The sequence below is a fragment of the Ranitomeya variabilis genome, chromosome 2 (genome assembly GCF_051348905.1).
Source record: "Ranitomeya variabilis isolate aRanVar5 chromosome 2, aRanVar5.hap1, whole genome shotgun sequence".
Classification (NCBI taxonomy): Eukaryota; Metazoa; Chordata; class Amphibia; order Anura; family Dendrobatidae; genus Ranitomeya; species Ranitomeya variabilis.
Window position 1 is genome coordinate 1,104,985,424 of NC_135233.1, and position 26,446 is coordinate 1,105,011,869.

The 26,446-nt window shown below is 44.1% G+C and overlaps 9 non-coding genes across 9 annotated transcripts; all 9 read right to left on the reverse strand.

Annotated features, from left to right (window-relative positions):
* Positions 1-22,709: 22,709 nt before the first annotated feature.
* On the reverse strand, positions 22,710-22,782 carry TRNAV-UAC (transfer RNA valine (anticodon UAC)). The gene has a single exon. It is a non-coding gene; the product is annotated as a tRNA-Val (tRNA).
* A 66-nt stretch (positions 22,783-22,848) lies between these two features.
* TRNAV-CAC (transfer RNA valine (anticodon CAC)) lies at positions 22,849-22,921 on the reverse strand. Its single transcript has one exon. It is a non-coding gene; the product is annotated as a tRNA-Val (tRNA).
* An 87-nt stretch (positions 22,922-23,008) lies between these two features.
* Positions 23,009-23,081, reverse strand: TRNAV-AAC (transfer RNA valine (anticodon AAC)). The gene has a single exon. It is a non-coding gene; the product is annotated as a tRNA-Val (tRNA).
* A 1,042-nt stretch (positions 23,082-24,123) lies between these two features.
* Positions 24,124-24,196, reverse strand: TRNAV-UAC (transfer RNA valine (anticodon UAC)). Its single transcript has one exon. It is a non-coding gene; the product is annotated as a tRNA-Val (tRNA).
* A 554-nt stretch (positions 24,197-24,750) lies between these two features.
* TRNAV-UAC (transfer RNA valine (anticodon UAC)) lies at positions 24,751-24,823 on the reverse strand. The gene has a single exon. It is a non-coding gene; the product is annotated as a tRNA-Val (tRNA).
* A 66-nt stretch (positions 24,824-24,889) lies between these two features.
* Positions 24,890-24,962, reverse strand: TRNAV-CAC (transfer RNA valine (anticodon CAC)). The gene has a single exon. It is a non-coding gene; the product is annotated as a tRNA-Val (tRNA).
* An 86-nt stretch (positions 24,963-25,048) lies between these two features.
* On the reverse strand, positions 25,049-25,121 carry TRNAV-AAC (transfer RNA valine (anticodon AAC)). Its single transcript has one exon. It is a non-coding gene; the product is annotated as a tRNA-Val (tRNA).
* Positions 25,122-25,675: 554 nt separating this feature from the next.
* TRNAV-CAC (transfer RNA valine (anticodon CAC)) lies at positions 25,676-25,748 on the reverse strand. The gene has a single exon. It is a non-coding gene; the product is annotated as a tRNA-Val (tRNA).
* Positions 25,749-26,322: 574 nt separating this feature from the next.
* On the reverse strand, positions 26,323-26,395 carry TRNAV-UAC (transfer RNA valine (anticodon UAC)). Its single transcript has one exon. It is a non-coding gene; the product is annotated as a tRNA-Val (tRNA).
* Positions 26,396-26,446: the final 51 nt, after the last annotated feature.

Sequence of the window (26,446 nt, forward strand, 5' to 3'; positions counted from 1 at the left end):
TGTTCCGGATGATTGGACCAGTAGAGTCATCTCCGAGGTCCATTCTTCTGTGTTGGCTGGTCATCCTGGAATATTTGGTACAAGAGACTTGGTGGCCAGGTCTTTTTGGTGGCCTTCCTTGTCTAGGGATGTGCGTACCTTTGTGCAGTCTTGTGAAGTGTGTGCTCGAGCTAAGCCTTGCTGTTCACGGGCTAGTGGGTTGTTGTTATCCTTGCCCATCCCGAAGAGGCCTTGGACGCACATTTCCATGGATTTTATTTCTGATCTCCCGGTTTCACAGAAAATGTCCGTTGTCTGGGTTGTGTGTGACCGCTTTTCTAAGATGGTTCATTTGGTGCCCTTGCCTAAGTTGCCCTCCTCCTCTGAGTTGGTTCCTTTGTTTTTTCAGAACGTGGTTCGTTTGCATGGGATTCCGGAAAATATCGTTTCTGACAGGGGATCCCAGTTTGTGTCTAGATTTTGGCGGACGTTTTGTGCCAAGATGGGCATTGATTTGTCTTTCTCGTCTGCATTCCATCCTCAGACGAATGGCCAGACGGAGCGAACTAATCAGACCTTGGAAACTTATTTGAGGTGTTTTGTTTCTGCTGATCAGGATGACTGGGTTGCTTTTTTGCCACTGGCCGAATTTGCTCTTAATAATCGGGCTAGTTCAGCCACGTTGGTCTCTCCTTTTTTTTTTTATTCGGGGTTTCATCCTCGTTTTTCCTCTGGTCAGGTGGAGTCTTCGGATTGTCCTGGAGTGGACGTGGTGGTGGACAGGCTACATCACATTTGGAATCAGGTGGTGGACAATTTGAAGTTATCTCAGGAGAAGACTCAGCAGTTTGCTAATCGCCGTCGCCGCGTGGGTCCCCGACTTCTTGTTGGGGACTTGGTGTGGTTGTCTTCTCGTTTTGTCCCTATGAAGGTCTCTTCTCCTAAGTTCAAGCCTCGGTTCATCGGTCCTTATAGGATCTCGGAGATTCTTAACCCTGTATCTTTCCGTTTGGATCTCCCAGCATCGTTCGCTATTCATAATGTGTTCCATCGGTCGTTGTTGCGGAGGTATGAGGTGCCTGTTGTTCCTTCGGTCGAGCCTCCTGCTCCGGTGCTGGTGGAGGGAGAATTGGAGTATGTTGTTGAAAAGATCTTGGATTCTCGTGTTTCCAGACGCAAACTCCAGTATTTGGTTAAGTGGAAGGGTTATGGTCAGGAGGACAATTCCTGGGTGGTCGCCTCCGATGTTCATGCAACTGATTTGGTCCGCGCCTTCCATAGAGCTCACCCTGATCGCCCTGGGGGTTCTCGTGAGGGTTCGGTGACCCCTCCTCAAGGGGGGGGTACTGTTGTGGATTCTGTTTGCGGGCTCCCTCTGGTGGTTACTGCTGGTACTGGGTGACTTTGGTGGGTTGCGGCCTTTGGTTTCCATCTGTCCATCAGAGGCTGGGTGTTTCCTATTTTACCTGGCCTCTCTGTCATTTCCCTTGCCGGCTATCAATGTGTTCAGATGTGCTCTGTTTGGTTCCTGCCTACCTGCTCCCAGATCTTTCAGGATAAGCTAAGTGCTGATTTTCAGTTGTTTGGTTTTTTGTCCAGCTTGCTTAGAATGTCTCTTTGTTAGCTGGTTGCTCTAGTGGACTGAGGTTCTCCCCATGTGCCATGAGTTGGCACATGGGTTCTTGTAATCTCAGGATGGTTTTTTTGATTAGGGTTTTTTGCTGACCGCTCAGTCCCCTTTTGTGTCATTCTGCTTTCTAGTTTTCAGCGGGCCTCTATTTGCTAAAGCTATATACATCATCTCTATGTGTGTGCCTTCCTCTCATTTCACCGTCAATACATGTGGGGGGCAACTATATCTTTGGGGTTGATTCCTCTGGAGGCAAGTGAGGTCTTTGTTTTCTCTGCAGTACTAGTTAGCTCTTAGGCTGGTGCGTGGCGTCTAGAACCAACGTAGGCACGCTCCCTGGCTATCTCTAGTTGCGTTTGTCAGGCGTAGGGCAGCGGTCAGCCCAGGTTCCATCACCCTAGAGCTCGTCCGATATTTATTATACTTTGCTCATCCTGTGCTATCCCTAGCCATTGGGGATTCACGACACGTGATCCTTTGAATGACCTTCAGCTTCTTGTCTTCTGGTAGGAAGGATGACTGATTTTCCGAGTCTAGAAGAACTCCTAGGAACACCTGACGTCTTGTGGGTTCCAGTTTTGACTTTTCCCAGTTGACTAACCATCCGAGTTCCTGTAGGGATGATATTACGGCATTTACCCTAGACGTACACTGAGCAATTGAATTTCCAACTATTAAAAAATCGTCTAGATAGGGCACCACAAGGGTTTCCTTTTCCCTGATATGGGCCATTACTTCCGAAACAACTTTTGTAAAAATTCTAGGAGCCATGGACAGGCCAAAGGGCATTGCTAAAAATTGGAAATGTTTAATCTGATGGTTTACCCATACTGCCATCCTGAGAAATTGCTGGTGATTTCTGTGAACTGGAAGATGGCAGTACGCATCTTTTAGATCCAAAACCGACATGTAGCACCTAGGAAACAAAAGCTTAGTTGTTGATTTAATGGATTCCATCTTAAAAGCGCGGTACTGAAGATATTCATTCAATTTACGTAAATTTATGATAGTCCTAAAGGACCCATCAGGTTTAGAGATTAAGAACAGGGGAGAATAAAAACCCGTCTTCTCCTGATGTTTTGGTACTTCTTCAATAACTCGCTTTGTAAGCAATTGTTGAATCTCTAATTCTAAGGCCTGTTGTTGGGCCGGAGTGTCCAGTGATGTTATAACAAAATGATTTGGGGGAGTTCTCAAAAATTCTAATTTTAATCCTGACTCGACTACCCCCATTATCCAGGCACTAGATGTTATCTTTTTCCATTCCGCTGAGAAGAATCTTAGTCTTCCTCCTACTGGTAGACCTATTTTATCTGTAATTACGTCTACGTCTCGTGAAAGATCAAGGGTTTTTATAGTATCCACCTTTCTTCTTTTGATCCGACGTCTCCCAGTCACGATTATATCCCTGCTGGTCTGACTGGCCTTCTTTCTGTCTTCTGCCTTTGCAAGGATGTCATCCAGCACTGCGCCGAAAAGGTACTCACCCCTACACGGAATGGAGCATAATTTGGCTTTTGCCTGAGCATCACCCTTCCAGGTCTTTAGCCAAAGCGCCCGTCGGGCTGCATTTGAGAGACCCGCCGATCTTGCAGCCAGTTTCAGGGAATCAATCGACGCATCCGCTAGATAAGCTGCTCCTTCTCTGACCTGAGACAGGGAGTTTAACAATTTATCCCTGGGTATTTTAGCCTTAAGCTGTTCTTCCAGCTGAGTCACCCAGACCATAACCGATCTCGCCATACAGGTGCCTGCTATTGCGGGCTTAAAGGCTCCAGATGACACTTCCCATACTTTTTTAAGAAGCATGTCAGCCTTCCTGTCTGAAGGATCCTTAAGGAGTCCCACATCTTCCAATGGTAGCGAGGCTGTTTTCGAGGTAGAGGCCACTGCCGCATCTACTTTTGGGATTTTCATCCACTGGGATAAGGTGTCATCCTCAAAGGGGTACCTTCTTTTTGCGGCCGAAGGTAAGAACCCTTTATCCAGCTTGTCCCACTCCCGTCTGACCAGATCTTTAACAGTATCTACCACTGGGAAAGCTTTGCGACTTCTCTGGCTCAGCCCTGCGAACATGATCTCCTGGGTTGTTTTCGGCTCTTTACTTTCTGCCATACCCATAGTTGTACGGACAGCCTTAATTAAAGTTTACATATTTTCGGTGGAAAAGCAAGGCCTTCCCTCCTCATCTGAGGAGGATGGTGATGGGCTCTCCGAGCACTCGCCCTCTTGCAACGAAGGGCTGGAATCAGATACTATTTCCACACTATCTTTCTCATGCCGTCTAGATTTAAGGGATGATTTAATTTCTTCCCTAATTACTTCCCTCAAATCCGATACACGGAGGGGGGCCTCTTCCTCTAGCGTCTGGCATATACACGTCTGACATAACTTCTTTACATAGGTGTCAGGTAGTGGCTCTGTGCATATCGCACACTGCTTATGCTTTGTCTTTGAGACCTTTTTTCCTTATAACAAAACATAGTATAGAAGACAGTAGTATCAGTCAATGGTCTCAGATATTAACTCACCACTGCTGATGAACTTAGAGTACCGGTTTCTGAGGGGGTGAGGTGTGACGTGACGTGCCAGGGTCCTTCTGCCCGCGTGTCACTTCTCCACCACGAGATCTGCTGCTGCTCCTTTCTCCCGATTGTCGGTGTTCGGCGTCTCCTGTGGAAGACATGTTGCCGCACACCACTCACCAAGCGCTGCTGCTTTTTAAAAGTCCCGCGCTCCTCCTCCCGGCCTCCTCCGGAAGTCCTCAAATCACGGAACGCCACCTAGACCGCCCGGTCATGCCGTCCTTGTCAGACGAGGGGGGAAGCTGGACACAGGACTTCCCCCGACGCTGCTTCCGGGCCCCCGACTCTGCCGTTCTCCCTGGACACCGCACAGAGGCTTGGCGGACCCGGGTAAGACGATCGAACCTGTAGGCTCCCATCGTCCGGACAGGAACCCAAACTGGAGGGCGAGGGGGACCGCCCCTTTTTAACCTGTAGGTTCCTGTCCGGAAGGTGGGCGGATCCCCTCTCTCGTTGTGGGTGCTGTCGTGGCGATAGGAAAATATTAAGCTTTGATATTTATGAGTCTTTTGGGTTGATTGAGAACATAGTGGTTGATCAATAATAAAAATAATCCTCAAAAATACAACTTGCCTAATAATTCTGCACGCAGTGTACATTCCTTCCTTGGACTGCATCCTACAGCCATCCCTGGATCCTGGATGCCTCTCTACACATGCAACTCCTGTGTGACTGCCTCAAGGATACTCCCTTCACTCTAACCAAAGAAGCCATAGATGAATTTTACATACTAAAGGTTGCAATCACATCATCTCCTGCTCTAGGACTACCTGACTACTAAAAACTGTTCTGCCTTTTTGTCATGGAGAAGCAAGGCCATGCAACTGGAGTGCTGACAACTTCATGGAGGAAGACCGCACCCTCTGCCAGACTTGACCCAATTGCCTGTGAAGCACCAACCTGCATGACAGCCATGTTTGCAACCCTCCTGTTGCTGGACAAGATTTCTGACATAATTCTGGGCCATCAGTAGAAGATAATGGCACCCCATGACATTACTGCCATTCTGGCCCAGACACAGCCAAAACACTTGTCTGCCGCCCACCACCTACATCTGCAATGCCCTATTCTGATCCCAGACAACATCACCATCTCCAGATGTGCTGTCCTTACACAGCTACTCTCCTACCTCTGTCAAGGGGGGAGAGGATGAAGATCACATCTTTGACACACTAGTGGAAGAGGTAGTAGATTGAGATGTCTCAACACGATTGTCTCGCTCTCATGAGGCAAGAAACCTCCGTATTTGACTCAGTCACTTACGCACCTTTGGAAGATCCTGACCGGATGCTCTTTGTGGATGGATCAATGTATGCAGACCAAGAAGGCTGTTTCATACTGTTGAAAGCAGTAGTCACAGAAGATAACGTGCTGCTAGCAAAACTACTGCCTTCATCCGGAGGCAGAATTGCGGGCCTTGACAGAAGCATGCAAGATGTCAGCTCAACACAAAGCTACAATATACTACGACTGTCACTACACTCAAGGGCGTATGTCATGACTATGGACCAATCTGGAGGGCAAAGGACTTCTTCACGGCTAATGAAATGCCAGTCAGATGCCACAAAACCATACAAGAACTGATGGAATTCTTATTGATGCCAGAAAGAGTTGTGGTGATAAAGGTGCAGGAGCACACTGAAGAAACCTCAAGGGAAGTAGTCTGCAACAGGCCCAGGAGCACACCGCGGGGTCCCAATCACTGCCATGGTGCTGTGCATGTCAGGAAGTCTCTAAGGTTAGTGCACAGAAACTGCAGCACTGACAGCTTCTGTAGCATGCAGATCTGCATGCTATAGAAGCGATCAGCCTGCAAAAAATTTGTGTCCCATAGTGGGACACAGTGTAAAAATAAGAATGAATTATATATATATATATATATATATATATATATATATATATATATATATATATATATATAGTAAAATATTTTAACCCCTTCACCCCCAAGGGTGGTTTGCACGTTAATGACCAGGCCAATTTTTACAATTCTGACCACTGTCCTTTTATGAGGATATAACTCTGGAACGCTTCAACGGATCCTGGTAATTCTGACACTGTTTTCTCGCAACATATTGTACTTCATGATAGTGGTAAAATTTCTTAGATATTACCTGCGTTTATTTGTGAAAAAAACGGAAATTTGGCGAAAATTTTGAAAATTTCGCAATTTTCCAACTTTGAATTTTTATGCAATTAAATCACAGTGATATGTCACACAAAATACTTAAAAAGTAACATTTCCCACATGTCTACTTTACATCAGCACAATTTTGGAACCAAAATTTTTTTTGGGTAGGGAGTTATAAGGGTTAAAATTGACCAGCAATTTCTCATTTTTACAACACCATTTTTTTTTAGGGACCACATCTCATTTGAAGTCATTTTGAGGGATCTATATGATAGAAAATACCAAAGTGTGACACCATTCTAAAAACTGCACCCCTCAAGGTGCTCAAAACCACATTCAAGAAGTTTATTAACCCTTCAGGTGTTTCACAGGAATTTTTGGAATGTTTAAATAAAAATGAACATTTAACTTTTTTTCACACAAAATTTATTTCAGCTCCAATTTGTTTTATTTTACCAAGGGTAACAGGAGAAAATGGACCCCAAAAGATGTTGTACAATTTGTCCTGAGTGCGCCGATACCCCATATGTGGGGGTAAACCACTGTTTGGGCGCATGACAGAGCTCGGAAGCGAAGGAGCGCCATTTGACTTTTCAATGCAAAATTGACTGGAATTAAGATCGGACGCCATGTTGCGTTTGGAGAGCCCCTGATGTGCCTAAACATTGAAACCCCCCACAAGTGACACCATTTTGGAAAGTAGACCCCCCTAAGGAACTTATCTAGAGGTGTGGTGAGCACTTTGACCCACCAAGTGCTTCACAGAAGTTTATAATGCAGACCCGTAAAAATAGAACAAAACTTTTTTCCCACAAAAATTATTTTTAGCCCCCAGTTTTGTATTTTCCCAAGGGTAACAAGAGAAATTGGACGCCAAAAGTTGTTGTCCAATTTGTCCTGAGTACGCTGATACCCCATATGTGGGGGGGGGGAACCACCGTTTGGGCGCATGGGAGGGCTCGGAAGGGATGGAGCGCCATTTGGAATGCAGACTTAGATGGAATGGTCTGCAGGCATCACATTGCGTTTGCAGAGCCCCTAATGTACCTAAACAGTAAAAAAAAACCCCAAAAGTGACACCATTTTGGAAAGTAGACCCCCTAAGGAACTCATCTAGATGTGTTGTGAGAGCTTTGAACCCCCAAGTGTTTCACTACAGTTTATAAGGGTACCGTCTCACAGTGGCACTTTGATTGCTACGACGGCACGATCCGTGACGTTCCAGCGATATCCATACGATATCGCTGTGTCTGACATGCAGCAGCAATCAGGGACCCTGTTGAGAATCATACGTCGTAGCAGATCGTTTGAAACTTTATTTCATCGCTGGATCTCCCGCTGTCATCGCTGGATCGTTGTGTGTGACAGCGATCCAGCGATGCGTTCGCTTGTAACCAGGGTAAACATCGGGTTACTAAGCGCAGGGCCGCGCTTAGTAACCTGATGTTTACCCTGGTTACCAGCGTAAAAGTAAAAAAAAACAAACAGTACATACTCACATTCCGGTGTCCGTCAGGTCCCTAGCCGTCTGCTTCCCGCACTGACTGACTGCCGGCCGTAAGGCAGTGGCACAGCACAGCGGTGACGTCACCGCTGTGCTCTGCTTTCACTTTACGGCCGGCAGTCAGTCAGTGCGGGAAGCAGACGGCAAGGGACCTGAAGGACACCGGAATGTGAGTATGTACTGTTTTTTTTTTTTTTTACTTTTACGTTGGTAACCAGGGTAAACATTGGGTTACTAAGCGCGGCCCTGCGCTTAGTAACCCGATGTTTACCCTGGTTACCCGGGGCCTTCGGCATCGTTGGCACAGCGACTTTCCAACGATCACGGCCAGGTCGTATCGCTGGTCGTGATCGTTGGAAAGTTGCGGAGTGTGACGGTACCCTAACGCAGAGACGTGCAAATAAAAAATTTTTTTTTTTCCACAAAAAATATTTTTTAGCCCCCAGTTTCGTATTTTTCCAAGGGTAACTGTTATGATGAGCTGGTGGTTAGGAGCACTAGAAATGACCAGATGAGCAAACTAGTAATACAGGACGAGCTCTGGGAAGTGGGAGCTCTGCTGACCGCAACCCCTAATCCTATCACAACAACTAGAAATAGCCGTGGAGCGTTCCTGACTCTGCCTAGATGCCTCTTCACAGCCTAAGAGCTAACTACCCCTAAAGATAGAAAATACAGCCTACCTTGCCTCAGAGAAATTCCCCAAAGAAATAGGCAGCCCCCCACACATATTGACTGTGAGTTAAGATGGAAGTCACAAACACAGGAATGAAATAGGTTTCAGCAAAGGAGGCCAGACTTAACTAAACAGACTGAGGATAGAAAAGGTATCTTTGCGGTCAGCATAAAAAACTAACAAAAAACCACGCAGAGTGTGCAAAAGAAACCACCGCACCGACTCACGGCGCGGTGGTGCCACTCTGCATCCCAGAGCTTCCAGCTAACAGGACAAAATCATGAAAGCAAGCTGGACAAAAAACAGTGGTAACAAATAAGCTAGCAGGGACTTAGCTTTTGCTGAAGTAGACAGGTCATCTGAAAGATCCAAGAGAACTGAACCAGTACTAGGACATTGACAGCTGGCATCAAGTAATGATCTGAGTGGAGTTAAATAGAGCAGCCAGCCAAGGCCTAAACGAGGTCAGCTGGGGAAGGAACCTCAGAACCAGCAGCTCCACTCACAGCCACCAGAGGGAGTCCATGGACAGAACTCACCGAAGTACCATTCACAACCACAGGGGGGAGTTCGAGAACAGAATTCACAACAGGTAACAGGAGAAATTGGACCCTAAATATTGTTGTCCAATTTGTCCTGAGTACGCAGATACATGATATGTGGGGGGGAACCACCGTTTGAGCGCATGGCAGAGCTCGGAAGGGAAGGAGCATCATTTGGAATGCAGACGTAGATGGATTGGTCTGCAGGCGTCACATTGCATTTGCAGAGCCCCTAATGTACCTAAACAGTAGAAACCCCCACAAGTGACCTAATATTGGTAACTGGACCCCCCCAAGGAACTTATCTAGTTGTGTTGTGAGAACTTTGAACCCCCAAGTGTTTCACTATAGTTTATAACGCAGAGCCGTGAAAACAATAAAAAAAAAATTTCCCCTAAAAATTATTTTTTAGCCCCCAGTTTTGTATTTTCCCAAGGGTAACAAGAGAAATTGGACCTCAAAAGTTGTTGTCCAATTTGTCTTGAGTACACTGATACGCCATATGTGGGGGGGAACCACCGTTTGGGCGCATGGGAGGGCTCGGAAGGGAAGGAGCGCAATTTGGAATGCAGACTTAGATGGAATGGTCTGCAGGCATCACATTGCGTTTGCAGAGCCCCTAATGTACCTAAACAGTAGAAACCCCCCACAAGTGACACCATTTTGGAAAGTAGACCCCCTAAGGAACTCATCTAGATGTGTTGTGAGAGCTTTGAACCCCCAAGTGTTTCACTACAGTTTATAACGCAGAGCCATGCAAATAAAAAATATTTTTTTTTCCACAAAAATTAATTTTTAGCCCCCAGTTTTGTATTTTCCCAAGGGTAACAGGAGAAATTGGACCCCAAAAGTTGTTCTCCAATGTGTTCCGAGTACGCTGATACCCCATATGTTGGGGTAAACCCCTGTTTGGGCGCACGGGAGAGCTCGGAAGGGAAGGAGCACTGTTTTACTTTTTCAACTCAGTATTGGCTGGAATTGAGATCGGACGCCATGTCGCGTTTGGAGAGCCCCTGATGTGCCTAAACAGTGGAAACCCCGCAATTATAACTGAAACCCTAATCCAAACACACCCCTAACCCTAATCCCAACGGTAACCCTAACCACACCTCTAACCCAGAAACACCCCTAACCCTAATCCCAACCCTATTCCCAACCGTAAATATAATCCAAACCCTAACCCTAACTTTAGCCCCAACCCTAACTGTAGCCTTAACCCTAGCCCCAACCCTAACCCTAGCCCTAACCCTAGCCCTGACCCTAACCCTAGCCCTAACCCTAGCTCTAACCCTAGCCCTAACCCTAGCCCTAACCCTAGCCCTAACCCTAACCCTAGCTCTAACCCTAGCCCTAACCCTAGCCCTAGCCCTAACCCTAACGGGAAAATGGAAATAAATACATTTTTTAAATTTTTTTATTTTTCGCTAACTAAGGGGGCAATGAAGGGGGGTTTGATTTACTTTTATAGCGGGTTATTTAGCGGATTTTTATGATTGGCAGCTGTCACACACTGAAAGACGCTTTTTATTGCAAAAAATATTTTTTGCATTACCACATTTTGAGAGTTATAATTTTTCCATATTTGAGTCCACAGAGTCATGTGAGGTCTTGTTTTTTGCGGGACGAGTTGACGTTTTTATTGGTAACATTTTCGGGCACCGGAGATTTTTTGATCGCTTTTTATTCCGATTTTTGTGAGGCAGAATGACCAAAAACCAGCTATTCATGAATTTCTTTTGGGGGAGGCGTTTATACCGTTCCGCGTTTGGTAAAATTGATAAAGTAGTTTTATTCTTCGGGTCAGTACGATTACAGCGATACCTCATTTATATAATTTTTTTATGTTTTGGCGCTTTTATATGATATAAACTATTTTATAGAAAAAATAATTATTTTGGCATCGCTTTATTCTGAATACTATAACTTTTTTATTTTTTTCACCGATTATGCTGTATGGCAGCTCGTTTTTTGCGGGACAAGATGACGTTTTCAGTGGTACCATGGATATTTATATCCGTCTTTTTGATCGCGTGTTATTCCACTTTTTGTTCGGCTGTATGAGAATAAAGCGTTGTTTTTTGCCTCGTTTTTTTATTTTTTTTACGGTGTTCACTGAAGGGGTTAACTAGTGATATAGTTTTATAGGTGGGGTCGTTACAGACGCAGCGATACTAAATATGTGTACTTTTATTGTTTGATTTTTTTTTATTTAGATAAAGAAATGTATTTATGGGAATAATATATTTTTTTTTTCTTTATTTAGGAATTTTTTTTTTTTTTATTTTTTTTTTACACATGTGTAAATTTTTTTTTTTACTTTTTTACTTTGTCCCAGGGGGGACATCACAGGTCGCCGATTTGACAGTTTGCACAGCACTCTGTCAAATCGGCGATCTTACTTCCAGCAGTGCAGGCTGCAGCTTTCATCTGCAGCCTGCTCTGCACCCGGAAGTAATCCCTGCAGGACCCGGATGCAGCCCCGCGGCCATTTTGGATCTGCAGGGATACGAGGTAAGAGACACTCGCAGCAATGCGATCACATCGCGTTGCTCCGGGGGTGTCAGGGAAGCCCGCAGGGAGCCCCCTCCCTGCGCGATACTTCCCTGTACCGCCGGCACACCGCGATCATGTTTGATCGCGGTGTGCCGGGGGTTAATGTGCCGGGGGCGGTCCGTGACCGCTCCTGGCACATTGTGCCGGATGTCAGCTGCGATAGGCAGCTGACATCCGGCCGCGATCGGCCACGCTCCCCCCGTGAGCGCGGCCGATCGCGCTGGATGTACTATCCCGTCGGTGGTCATACCGGCCCACCTCACATGGAAGGAATAGTACGTCCATTGGCAGAAAGGGGTTAAAAAATAAGAAATACTAAAAAAAAAAAATCTATATTTATTCTATCAATAAATAAATATTTGAGTGAAAAAAAAATCTAAATAATTAAAGTACACATATTTGGTATCCCCGCGTCCATACCGACCCGCCCTATAAAAGTTAACCCCTTTAGTGATCATCATAAAAAAAAAAAAACAGAAGGCAAAAAAAAATGCTTTATCATCATACCGACGAAAAAAAAGTGGAATAACACATGATCAAAAAGACAGATATAAATAAACATGGTACCACTGAAAACAGCATCTTGCCCTGCAAAAAATAAGCTGCCATACAGCTCCGTCACCAGAAAAGTAAAAAAGTTATAGCTGTGAGAATAAAGCAATGCAAAAATAATTATTTTTTATATAAAATAGTTTTTATTGTATAAAAGCGCCAAAACATAAAAAAAAAATAAATGGTGTATCGCTGTCATTGTACTGAACTGAGGAATAAAACTGCTTTATCAATTTTACCACACATGGAATGGTATAAACGCCCCACCCCAAAAGAAATTCATGAATTGCTGGTTTTTGTTCATTCTGCCTCACAAAAATCTGAATAAAAAGTGATCAAAAATGTCATGTTCCTGAAAATAATACCAATAAAAACATCAACTCGTCCCGCAAAGAACAAGACCTCACATGACTCTGTGGACCAAAATATGGAAAAATTATAGCTCTCAAAATGTGGTGATGCAAAAACTATTTTTTGCAATAAAAAGCATCTTTTAGTGTGTGACACTTGCCAAACATAAAAACGAGCTATAAATACCAGCTACAAATAGTAAATCAAACCCCTTTATCACCCCCTTAGTTAGGGAAAAATAATAAAATAAAAAAATGTATATATTTCCATTTTCCCATTAGGGTTATGGTGGGGCTAAAGTTAGGATTACTGTTACAGTTGGGATTAGGGTTAGGGGTGTGTTAGGGTTAGGTTTGTGTCTAGGGTTGGGATTAGGGTTAGGGGTGTGTTGGGGTTAGGGTTGGAGTTAAAATTGGTTTTTTTCACTGTTTAAGCACAACAGGGGCTCTCCAAACACAGCATGGCGTCTGCTCTCAATTCCAGCCAATTCTGCGTTGAAAAAGTCAAACGGTGCTCCTTCCCTTCCGAGCTCTGCCATGCGCCCAAACAGTAGTTTACCACCACATATGGGGTATCAGCATACTCATGAGAAATCGCACAACAACTTTTGGTGTCCAATTTCTCCTGGTTCCCTTGGGGAAAAAAAAAATCGGGGACTAAAATATCATGTTTGTGGAAAAATATGATTTTTAAAATTTTCACGCACGGGCGCTATAAACTTTAGTGAAACACTTGGGGGTTCAAAGTTCTCACCACACATCTAGATAAGTTCCTTGGGGGGGTCTAGTTTCCAAAATGGTGTCACTTGTGGGGGTTTCCACTGTTTAGGCACATAAGGGGCTCTACAAACGGGACATGGCATCCGATCTCAATTCCAGCCAATTTTGAGTTGAAAAAGTCAAATGTTGCTCCTTCCCTTCTGGGTTCTGCCGTGCGCCCAAACAGTGGTTCCCCCCCACATATGGGGTATCAGCGTACTCAGGACAAATTGAACAATAACTTTTGGGGTCCAATTTCTCCTGTTACCCTTGGGAAATAAAAAAAAAAATTGGATCTGAAGTAATTTTTTTGCGAAAAAAAAGTTAAATGTTCATTTTTTTAAACATTCCAAAAATTCCTGTGAAGCACCTGAAGGGTTAAACTTCTTGAATGTGGTTAGTTTTTAGAATGGTGTCACACTTGGTTATTTTCTATTATATAGATCCCTCAAAGTGACTTCAAATGTTATGTGGTCCATAAAAAAATTGTGTTGTAAAAATGAGAAATCGCTGGTCAACTTTTAGCCCTTATAATTCCCTAATGAAAAAATATTTTGGTTACAAGATTGTGCTGATGTAAAGTAGACATGTGGGAAATATTACTTATTAAGTATTTTATGTGATATATCTGTGTGATTTAAGGGCATGAAAATTCAAATTAAGAAAATTGCAAAATTTTCACCAAATTTCAGTTTTTTTCACAAATAAAACGCAAGTCATGTAAAATAAATTTTACTAGTAACATGAAGTACAATATGTCACAAGAAACCTTTGTCAGAATCACCAGGATCCATTGACGATTTCCAGAGTTATAACCTCATAAATGGACAGTGGTCAGAATTGTAAAAATTGGCCCGGTTATTAACATCCAAACCACCCTTGGGGGTAAAGGGGTTCAATACTCCCCATCCCTGCCACTCATTGCCCCAAGGAGGGATGCATAGTTCTGTACCTCACCATTGACAACACCTCAGAGAATGACCAAGGGTTATATGTACTAGGCTCAAGGACTAACATTGTGAGGGAGGGGAATGGTGACAAAATGGTTACATTTTGGTTAAGAAACAGACTCCGTTGTGGTCTCACAGGGAGTACCTGATGAATTCAAGGCCAGAAACAAGATAGCAGTTGGATTTGAATCAGAGGCGTAGCTAGGGTTTTGGTTCGGGGGGGGGGGGGGGGCGAAGCTTCTGAGTGGCCCCTAGCCAGGTAACCTTGATTACAATTCGGTGATGCGCCCTAATAGTGGAAGAGAACCTCAGCAGATGACCGCGCTGTTACTGAAGATAATCACTATATGACGACCAACATGGATATTACTGCCATATGGTCAGTGGTCTATACCAGCCCTACAGAATATATAAGAGATCACAGCACAGTTACAGATAATGTCTTCCCGCCGACATTCTTTATGATGGAGTAGGCACTTTTCCCGTCTTTTCCATCTGGCCCAGACCGACATAAAAACTTCTTCCAGCCAGGACTCATCTGCAGAGATCACAACAAAGACACGTTTCACTTCTCACATTCCAGCCCCATCACCATCTATTCCCAACCTGCACAAACTCCTCATCCTGCTGATACCCCAATACTGAGCTGCTGCTGCCGTATGTGTCCCTAATACTGCCCCTGATACCCCAATACTGAGCCGTTGTTGCTGTACGTGTCCCTATTACTGCCCCTGATACCCCAATACTGAGCTGTTGCTGCTGTACGTGTCCCTATTACTGCACCTGATACCCCAATACTGAGCCGTTGCTGCTGTACGTGTCCCTATTACTGCCCCTAATACCCCAATACTGAGCCGGTGCTGCCGTATGTGACCCTATTACTGCACCTGATACCCCAATACTGAGCCGCTGCTGCCGTATGTGACCCTATTACTGCCCCTGATACACCAATACTGAGCCGCTGCTGCCGTATGTGTCCCTATTACTGCACCTACTGTGTGGTACAATGTGCCCTCTAAATTCTAAGGCACCTCTTTATAATATAGCAATGCCAGATGCAAGTGCCCTAGAAAACAGTGCCCATATTTTAACCCCAAGAAAAGTAATAATGCCCTGTGTGCCCCTTTGACAGTCACAGTAACCGGAGTTCACCTATAACAATATGTGCCCACTTTACATTTAATAATGTCCCGCCCGAGTCTGCCCCATGTACAGCCCCCTATACACAGCACGATACTCCCTTTTACACAGAATAATGCCACCTCGCTGTATAGTTCCACCCACACAGTGTACTAACCCCTTAGTAGCCCCCAAAATGTTTGATGGCTCCAACACAATATGATGGCCCCCTCACTGTAATCCCCACACAGTACGATGGCCCCCTCACTGTAATCTCCACACAGTACGATGGCCCCCTCACTGTAATCTCCACACTGTATGATGGCCCCCTAGATAGCCTCCATATAGTATAATGCACCAGATCATCCTCAATATAGTGTAATGCACTCCCCATAGGCCTACTAGATATTGTATAATGCACCCCCATAGGCAGACTCTATATTGTATAATGCACCCCCGTAGGCAGACTCTATAGCACAAGGCAGCACCCATAGGCAGACTCTGTAGTATAAGGCAGCACCCCATAGGCAGACCCTGTAGTATAAGGTAGCACCCTGCAGGCAGACCCTGTAGTACAAAGCAGCACCCCTATAAGCAGACCCTGTAGTGTAAGACAGTACCCCCATAGGCAGATCCTGTAGTATAAGACAGCACCCCCATAGGCAGACCCTGTAGTATAAGGCAGACCCCCATAGGCAGACCCTGTAGTATAAGGTAGAACCCTGCAGGAAGACCCTGCAGTACAAAGCAGCACCCCTACAAGCAGACCCTGTAGTGTAAGACAGTACCCCATAGGCAGATCCTGTAGTATAAGACAGCACCCCCACAGGCAGACCCTGTAGTATAAGGCAGACCCCCCATAGGCAGACCCTGTAGTGTAAGGTAGCATCCTGCAGGCAGACCCTGTAGTACAAAGCAGCACCCCTATAGGCAGACCCTGTAGTGTAAGACAGTACCCCCATAGGCAGATCCTGTAGTATAAGACAGCACCCCCGTAGGCAGAACCTGTAGTATTAGACAGACCCCCCATAGGCAGACCCTGTAGTATTAGGCAGACCCCCATAGGCAGACTCTGTAGTATTAGGCAGACCCTGTAGTATAAGGCAGACCCCACACAGGCAGACCCTGTAGTATAAGGCAGCACCCCTTAAAAAAATACTCACCTTTCTTCTTCCTGGTTCTTGCGCTGCTCTGAGCTCCCGCTTGTCTCAGCGCTGGGCATTGACTCATCGCGCCCACTGTCAGCGTCACCGATGTCAGACGCTGACAGGGGGATGATGGGGGAATAAGCGCAGCGCTCCTAACCTCATCATTGTGGTCAGCTGTACTGGCTAAATACTGGTACAGCTGACCCTGCGATGACAGGCGGGGGGCCCACTGCTGGCACCGGGCCCCCGCCTGCTCGGGAGCCCCATAGCGGCAGAGCAGGGAGATCAATTCTCCCTGCTCTGCTGCAGAAGGTAACTGTATCGGTGCGCTTATTACAATTACAGTAGCGTAGCTCTGGGTGGGCCCCCTCTGAGCACCAGGCCCGGGGCGCCAGCACCCTCTGCCCCCCCAGTAGCTACGCTACTGATTTGAATCCACCATCCCTATGATTGGGATAAACAAGAATGCAAAATGGATAAACTACCTATACTGGGGATGCCATAAAGGGACTTATTGACCTATTAAATTTGCAATAGCTATTCTATGTGTTTTGATTGTATTAGCCTTAATTCTATGGTGCATAGCTTCATTCCTTTAGAAAATGATGATGAAAACCATGGAAACCACAGTGATTACCATGCATGCCGACTTTGATCTCCTAGATGAAAGATGCTGCTGTGAAACCATGAGAGGAATGCCATATCCACCTCCCCCGCAGTATATGCCTGTCTGACAAATGCCAAATAGGGAGAGAGTAGGCTCTGACTTCCTTCTGCACAAGTGTGTTAAGAGGTGGGTCCATCTACTAGAGATGGGTCATCTTGTAAGCTGTAAAAACAGCCATCATCAGGTGCACTAGGACATATCAATAGGCTCGACAAGATTAGGGTTTTGATTTTGCACATCTCCAAAGTGGGGACTGTTTAAGATATGTATTTGACTATATATTATCTATATATATATATATATATATAGATTCAAAAAAAGTTGAAGCAGCACACCATATCCAGATTCACAAAGTGCTTTTTAATAGCCCATGTGGCGATGTTTCGTTCCTCGGTACAGACCTTTCTCAAGCCTCAAGGCCCAGGATGGGGACATTAAATAAAAGGGCCAAGGATCTGCCACCTTATTAAATAAAGAGGTGACATAATTACTGTATGGGGGTCAGGATGAGGAACATACATTATTGGTTTATGGTGGCAAGAGGGACATAATTACTGTAGTTGCCAATCAGGAGACATCATTACTGCTGTAATTTAATTTTCTTTTGAGGATACCGACTTTCATGGCAGGTCCTGTTACTGTGCAGGATGGAACTATGTCTCTTTTTTATTCATCTGACATAGTGTGGAAGATCAGCTATAGATAACTGTGTCTTATTTTCTGCAGAGACAAGTCCTTAGTGAAAGAAGTGATGGCAGTCTGGACTGGATGAAGTAGAAAAGCAAAGATGAGGGACTTCAACTACAGATGTCACTGCTGAGTCAGTGTTTTGTTTGTACACTTACACTATATACTGTATACTATGTACTGAGCTCTTGGGTATAATGTCACTGGTACTCACTGTATTACCTGTACACTGACACTATATACAGCGCTACTGTGTATAATGTCACTGGGGAGTCACTGTATTACCTGTACACTGACACTATATACAGCGCTACTGTGTATAATGTCACTGGGGAGTCACTGTATTACCTGTACACTGATAGTATATACAGAGCTCCTGTGTATGTCACCAGCGGTAATATTAGCATTATTAGTATTGTGGTTTTTATTAATGATTAGTATTGTAGTACTTGGTCACTATGTGGGGGTAATATGGGATCTGGTTATAGTGAGGCAGTATTTTTTCTTTGTATGTGGTGGTAATATGTGGTCTGGTCATGGTGTGGTGGTGTTTCTTCCCTATATGTGGTATTATTGATCTTGGTATAGGGTGTTGTGTATGGAGGTCACTTGATCTCTCTGATATGAATAAGAAGATTCTTGGTTTCCAATAGAGAATAAATACTTGGACGTTTAATAATCCCTCCCTGCCCTGTGACTATTACACAGTAGAAAATATGCACTTACAGGTGTTTTAAGTAGAAAACAAGTAATCACCTATTCTAAGGCCATGTTCACACATTCAGTATTTGGTCAGTATTTTGCCTCAGTAGTTATAAGCCAAAACCAGGAGTGGGTGATAAATTCAGAAGTGGTGATGTGTTTCTCCTATACTTTTCCTCCAATTGTTCCTCTGCTGGTTTTGGCTTATAAATACTGATGTAAAACACTGACCAAATGCTGAATGTATGAACATGGTCAAAGGATAAGTGATAAGTTATAGATTGGTGAGGGTGCGACATGCACCGATCTGCAGAATGTGCTTTTATCCCCATTAGTATGGAGCGGCATGTAAGACTTGACCACTGATCCATTCATTCTCTAAGTTGCTGCACTCAGCTTTTTCTGGAAGCCCCAAAGAGAATGAATGGAGCTGCGACCAGACGTCCCACCTGCCGCTGCATTTTAAAATAGGGATAAAATGGTGATAAAGTGTCCTGTCATGGATAAAGGATCCCCATTCTTCCGATCATTGGGGTTTCCAATGGTTGGATTCCACTGATCAATAAGTTATCACCTACCTAACTTGTGGGTCTGTGATAACGTGTTTTCATCAAAGAACCATTAATACAAACTACCATAACTGTACATCCCACTTACGGTGGCGAACAGTAGATGTGCAGGAGTCTTCTGTGTTTTACAGTCGACACTCCACTATAACAGGGATAATGGCTTTGCATATAGCTGTAGGGTGGGCCCCTAGAGTCCATTCCCCCTGTGAGCCCCAGACCCTCCAGTCCGACCTTGGTTACATATACAGTTTTTTCTTCAATTTTACCCACAAATGTTTGGGTTGAGGTCTGGAGACTGTGGGGGACAATCCAGCACCTCTACTTCATGGTGATTGAACCATTTAATCACCAATAACTATGTATGCTTCCTGCTGGAACACTATGTCGTCCTTTTCATACCCATAGTACTCGAGTGTACAAAGTAACTCATCTTGTAAGATACTCACATATAGCTCAGGTCAAGTACCCAACACATTTGGCTATGAAACAACCAAATATCATCAGGCTTCTTCTACCAAACTTGTAATTTCCTTAAATTTCTCAATCCATTAGCCACTTTTTCCCTTGCTTCTTTCAGACCCATTAGAGCCTAGTCTATTGACTTTTTTGTCATCACTCCAAATCTTTAAATGTCCACTTTACTTGTTTGCAAACTTGAACTGACACTTCTTATGGTGATATTGAAGTTGAGGCTTCTTCACCTTTTTTCGGGCCACAATTTCAGACTTGTGTAATGTGCGTCACACGGTGTTTCCATGAACATCTGTGATCTCACTATTATGAAGCATACGATCCTTCTCCACTGCCGTGTATGTTACGCCAGAACTGATAGACCTTGGGATGAACCAACTTGTTGACTATTTTGCCTGGACGTCCACCTCTTGGCTTCTGAATGGATGCATGGACTTAATTTCATGTTCTTCCAGCTGTCATGATGCTCACATGATGCAGATTTGCAATTTTCTTGACCAAACGACCGCTGTTGATGAGCTGGATACCGCCACTTCTTTTTTACTGGAAATCATCTTCATGGCAAGTGACCAGTGACCTTCTGACAGCAAAGTGTAACGGTGACCACTCGCTGCTCATTCTTCTCAACCTTTCTGTGGCTTTTGACACTGTTGATCACCCTCTCCTTCTCTCTAGGCTCCAGTCACTAGGCATTAAGGACACTGCTCTCTCCTGATTCTCCTCCGATCTTTCTGACCTATCTATCTTCAGTGCTCTGTTCTCTGGCTCCACTTCATCTCCTCTTCCTCTCACTGTCGGGGTACCTCAGGGCTCAGTCCTTGGCCCCCTTCTCTTCTCCCTCTACAAGACCCCAATTGGACAGACCATCAGAAAATTTGGCTTTCAGTACCATTTTTATGCCGATTACACACAACTATACACGTCATCCCCTGACCTTACCCCGCGCTGTACTACAGAACGCCAGTGACTGTCCACAGTCTCCAACATCATGTCCGCTCTCTATCTGAAACTCAACCTTTCCAAAACTGAACTTCTGCTCCCGCCTTCTAACCTCCCTAAATCTGACATTTCCCTCTCCGTGGGTGGTACCATAATAACACCCCGGCAGCAGGCGCGCTGTGTGGGTGTTATGTTTGACTCTGATCTCTCCTTCACTTCCCATATACAATCTCTTGCCGCTTACACCTAAAAAAATCTCTAGAATCTGCCCTTTTCTCACCATGGAAACAACAAAACCCTCACTGTCGTCCTGATCCACTCCCGCCTGGACTACTGTAATGCTTTATTAATTGGCCTCCCCCTCACTTGACTTTCCCCTATTCAGTCTATCCTCAATGCAGCAGCCAGGGTCATCTACCTGGCTAATCAGTATTCAGATGCAGCCGCTCTTCCCCAGTCGTTACACTGGCTGCCCATTCATTATAGGATCCAATTCAAAGTACTTGTTCTCACCCACAAAGCTCTCCACAGTGCGGCACCCCCTTACATCTCCTCTCTTATTTCTGTCTATCGGCCTAGCCAACTGCTGCGCTCTGTAAATGACTTTCGACTAACCTCTGCACTAATCCGTACCTCCCACTCCCGACTCCAAGACTTCTCCCATGCTGCATCAATCCTCTGGAATGCTCTACCCCAAGAAATTAGGACCATCCACAATTTGCATAGTTGTAGGCGCTCGCTCAAAACACATTTGTTCAGAGCGGCCTATCACGTTCCCTAATAAAAGTCAGTTTATGTTTGTGTGTGTGTGTAGCCCATTCACTACTTCCATCTACCCCCCACCCCCTGAAGATGGCTGGACCATCATTGTAAACACACACCTGTACTTTGTATCTCCCCCACCGCATTGTAGACTGTAAGCTCTCACGAGCAGGGACGGCTTATTTTGCTTTAATTATTATATTGTTAAAGTTGTTACTTAAGACTGCTGTGCTTGAAACTTTTAAGATGTAAAGTGCTGCGGAATATGTTGGCGCTATATAAATAAAGATTATTATTATGGCAGCAACTCGATTTGAACCATTGACCTTTGACTTGAGAATCAGCCTAATAACACACAGAGCTATTAGGGAATGTGGGGACAGGTTGTATTGTGTAGTATTCAGGAAGATAAATATTTTTACACCACCAACAATGAGGTGACATGATAAGAATCTGCATAACTAATCATATGCTAAATAGTTGCAAGCCAAATTTCTGTATGAGATAATCAAAATGACTGTCTATAAAATGTTGGGAGTCTCACAAAAGAAGCAGAAGTGGATGGTGAGATATGGAGACTGAAAGTCAAAAGTTTACAACTTACATAGTTTGGTGGTGTTAGCAAATACTGACATTTTACTCTCAATCCAATCCACTAGGTCATTAATAAAGAGGTTAAACAAAATCGTTCCTAGCACACTTCCCTGCGTTCTCTACTACTCTCAGTACAGATTCCTGTGGCTCCCTGACATTTTCAATATCAATCAGCTTTTCAAGGCCTGCACACATCTCACAAGATGCACACGTGGTAGCATTGTCCACGTAGCACATATTAACTAGGAATAAACAATGTAGACCAAAACAAAAGATAGTTATCATGGAAAACATCAAACTATGCACTTGAGTTAAACTATGATATTGAGTTTAACTATGCACGTATCTGCAGCCTTTGCACTTTAGTGCAGCCTCTGCTCCGCTCAACAGCCTCGCTAAGGCACATGGGAATTTGAAGACCACCAGTTAGCACAACAAAGCACAGGTGAAACATACCGAAATGAAATTGAAAAAAATGATCCAGCCAAACTCAACAGGTCTTCCTCTATGTCTGAACACAGGACAAAGTGCACTTTCCAGCCAAGGAACCTTTCTTTTGTCAGGCTAGTGAAAAAGAGAAAAAACATGCAAACAAAACCATTTTGCAAAAAGCAATCGCATGCCTTTGTCCAAAAGCCAAAAAGAAAGAGAAAAAGCAAGTAGATGCCTGGTTTCGCACCTTGATCCTATCAGGTGTTACTTGAACTAGAAAAACTTATACACTGTCAAAAACACACACTCTAGACAAAAGCAAACGCATGTAGAAACAAGCAAAGGGGTCAAAATGATGCTGATTACACCAACAATAGACACTTGTGATCAAAATAAAGAGAAACCGCATGCTTCTGCCCGGGATCGAACCGGAGACCTTTCGCGTGTAAAGCGAACGTGATAACCACTACACTACAGAAACGGAGCGAAAAAAGTTGCTGTGGTCAAGGCAAGGAATAAAGATCAAGGATTGAAAGTCAAAACGCATTGTTTCTGCCCAGTTTCGAACTGGGGACCTTTCGCGTGTGAGGCGAACGTGATAACCACTACACTACAGAAACTAGATAAAAGACATTACTGGGCTCATGACAAGCAATCGAGATCAAGAACTGAAAGTCAATAGCTTTGTTAACAAAGAATAATGGCATTGTTTCTGCCCAGTTTCGAACTGGGGACCTTTCGCGTGTTAGGCGAACGTGATAACCACTACACTACAGAAACTCCATGCACAGCTCAAACTGTTCAAACATACCGAAATGAAATTGAAAAAAATGATCCAGCCAAACTCAACAGGTCTTCCTCTATGTCTGAACACAGGACAAAGTGCACTTTCCAACCAAGGAACCTTTCTTTTGTCAGGCTAGTGAAAAAGAGAAAAAACATGCAAACAAAACCATTTTGCAAAAAGCAATCGCATGCCTTTGTCCAAAAGCCAAAAAGAAAGAGAAAAAGCAAGTAGATGCCTGGTTTCGCACCTTGATCCTATCAGGTGTTACTTGAACTAGAAAAACTTATACACTGTCAAAAACACACACTCTAGACAAAAGCAAACGCATGTAGAAACAAGCAAAGGGGTCAAAATGATGCTGATTACACCAACAATAGACACTTGTGATCAAAATAAAGAGAAACCGCATGCTTCTGCCCGGGATCGAACCGGAGACCTTTCGCGTGTAAATCAAACTTGATAACCACTACACTACAGAAACGGAGCGAAAAAAGTTGCTGTGGTCAAGGCAAGGAATAAAGATCAAAGATTGAAAGTCAAAACACATTGTTTCTGCCCAGTTTCGAACTGGGGACCTTTCGCGTGTGAGGCGAACATGATAACCACTACACTACAGAAACTCCATGCACAGCTCAAACTGTTCAAACATACCGAAATGAAATTGAAAAAAATGATCCAGCCAAACTCAACAGGTCTTCCTCTATGTCTGAACACAGGACAAAGTGCACTTTCCAACCAAGGAACCTTTCTTTTGTCAGGCTAGTGAAAAAGAGAAAAAACATGCAAACAAAACCATTTTGCAAAAAGAAATCGCATGCCTTTGTCCAAAAGCCAAAAAGAAAGAGAAAAAGCAAGTAGATGCCTGGTTTCGCACCTTGATCCTATCAGGTGTTACTTGAACTAGAAAAACTTATACACTGTCAAAAACACACACTCTAGACAAAAGCAAACGCATGTAGAAACAAGCAAAGGGGTCAAAATGATGCTGATTACACCAACAATAGACACTTGTGATCAAAATAAAGAGAAACCGCATGCTTCTGCCCGGGATCGAACCGGAGACCTTTCGCGTGTAAAGCGAACGTGATAACCACTACACTACAGAAACGGAGCGAAAACAGTTGCTGTGGTCAAGGCAAGGAATAAAGATCAAGGATTGAAAGTCAAAACGCATTGTTTCTGCCCAGTTTCGAACTGGGGACCTTTCGCGTGTGAGGCGAACATGATAACCACTACACTACAGAAACTCCATGCACAGCTCAAACTGTTCAAACATACCGAAATGAAATTGAAAAAAATGATCCAGCCAAACTCAACAGGTCTTCCTCTATGTCTGAACACAGGACAAAGTGCACTTTCCAACCAAGGAACCTTTCTTTTGTCAGGCTAGTGAAAAAGAGAAAAAACATGCAAACAAAACCATTTTGCAAAAAGCAATCGCATGCCTTTGTCCAAAAGCCAAAAAGAAAGAGAAAAAGCAAGTAGATGCCTGGTTTCGCACCTTGATCCTATCAGGTGTTACTTGAACTAGAAAAACTTATACACTGTCAAAAACACACACTCTAGACAAAAGCAAACGCATGTAGAAACAAGCAAAGGGGTCAAAATGATGCTGATTACACCAACAATAGACACTTGTGATCAAAATAAAGAGAAACCGCATGCTTCTGCCCGGGATCGAACCGGAGACCTTTCGCGTGTAAAGCGAACGTGATAACCACTACACTACAGAAACGGAGCGAAAAAAGTTGCTGTGGTCAAGGCAAGGAATAAAGATCAAGGATTGAAAGTCAAAACGCATTGTTTCTGCCCAGTTTCGAACTGGGGACCTTTCGCGTGTGAGGCGAACGTGATAACCACTACACTACAGAAACTAGATAAAAGACATTACTGGGCTCATGACAAGCAATCGAGATCAAGAACTGAAAGTCAATAGCTTTGTTAACAAAGAATAAAGGCATGTTTCTGCCCAGTTTCGAACTGGGGACCTTTCGCGTGTTAGGCGAACGTGATAACCACTACACTACAGAAACTCCATGCACAGCTCAAACTGTTCAAACATACCGAAATGAAATTGAAAAAAATGATCCAGCCAAACTCAACAGGTCTTCCTCTATGTCTGAACACAGGACAAAGTGCACTTTCCAACCAAGGAACCTTTCTTTTGTCAGGCTAGTGAAAAAGAGAAAAAACATGCAAACAAAACCATTTTGCAAAAAGCAATCGCATGCCTTTGTCCAAAAGCCAAAAAGAAAGAGAAAAAGCAAGTAGATGCCTGGTTTCGCACCTTGATCCTATCAGGTGTTACTTGAACTAGAAAAACTTATACACTGTCAAAAACACACACTCTTGACAAAAGCAAACGCATGTAGAAACAAGCAAAGGGGTCAAAATGATGCTGATTACACCAACAATAGACACTTGTGATCAAAATAAAGAGAAACCGCATGCTTCTGCCCGGGATCGAACAGGAGACCTTTCGCGTGTAAAGCGAACGTGATAACCACTACACTACAGAAACGGAGCGAAAAAGGTTGCTGTGGTCAAGGCAAGGAATAAAGATCAAGGATTGAAAGTCAAAACGCATTGTTTCTGCCCAGTTTCGAACTGGGGACCTTTCGCGTGTGAGGCGAACGTGATAACCACTACACTACAGAAACTAGATAAAAGACATTACTGGGCTCATGACAAGCAATCGAGATCAAGAACTGAAAGTCAATAGCTTTGTTAACAAAGAATAATGGCATGTTTCTGCCCAGTTTCGAACTGGGGACCTTTCGCGTGTTAGGCAAACGTGATAACCACTACACTACAGAAACTCCATGCACAGCTCAAACTGTTCAAACATACCGAAATGAAATTGAAAAAAATGATCCAGCCAAACTCAACAGGTCTTCCTCTATGTCTGAACACAGGACAAAGTGCACTTTCCAACCAAGGAACCTTTCTTTTGTCAGGCTAGTGAAAAAGAGAAAAAACATGCAAACAAAACCATTTTGCAAAAAGCAATCACATGCCTTTGTCCAAAAGCCAAAAAGAAAGAGAAAAAGCAAGTAGATGCCTGGTTTCGCACCTTGATCCTATCAGGTGTTACTTGAACTAGAAAAACTTATACACTGTCAAAAACACACACTCTAGACAAAAGCAAACGCATGTAGAAACAAGCAAAGGGGTCAAAATGATGCTGATTACACCAACAATAGACACTTGTGATCAAAATAAAGAGAAACCGCATGCTTCTGCCCGGGATCGAACCGGAGACCTTTCGCGTGTAAAGCGAACGTGATAACCACTACACTACAGAAACGGAGTGAAAAAAGTTGCTGTGGTCAAGGCAAGGAATAAAGATCAAGGATTG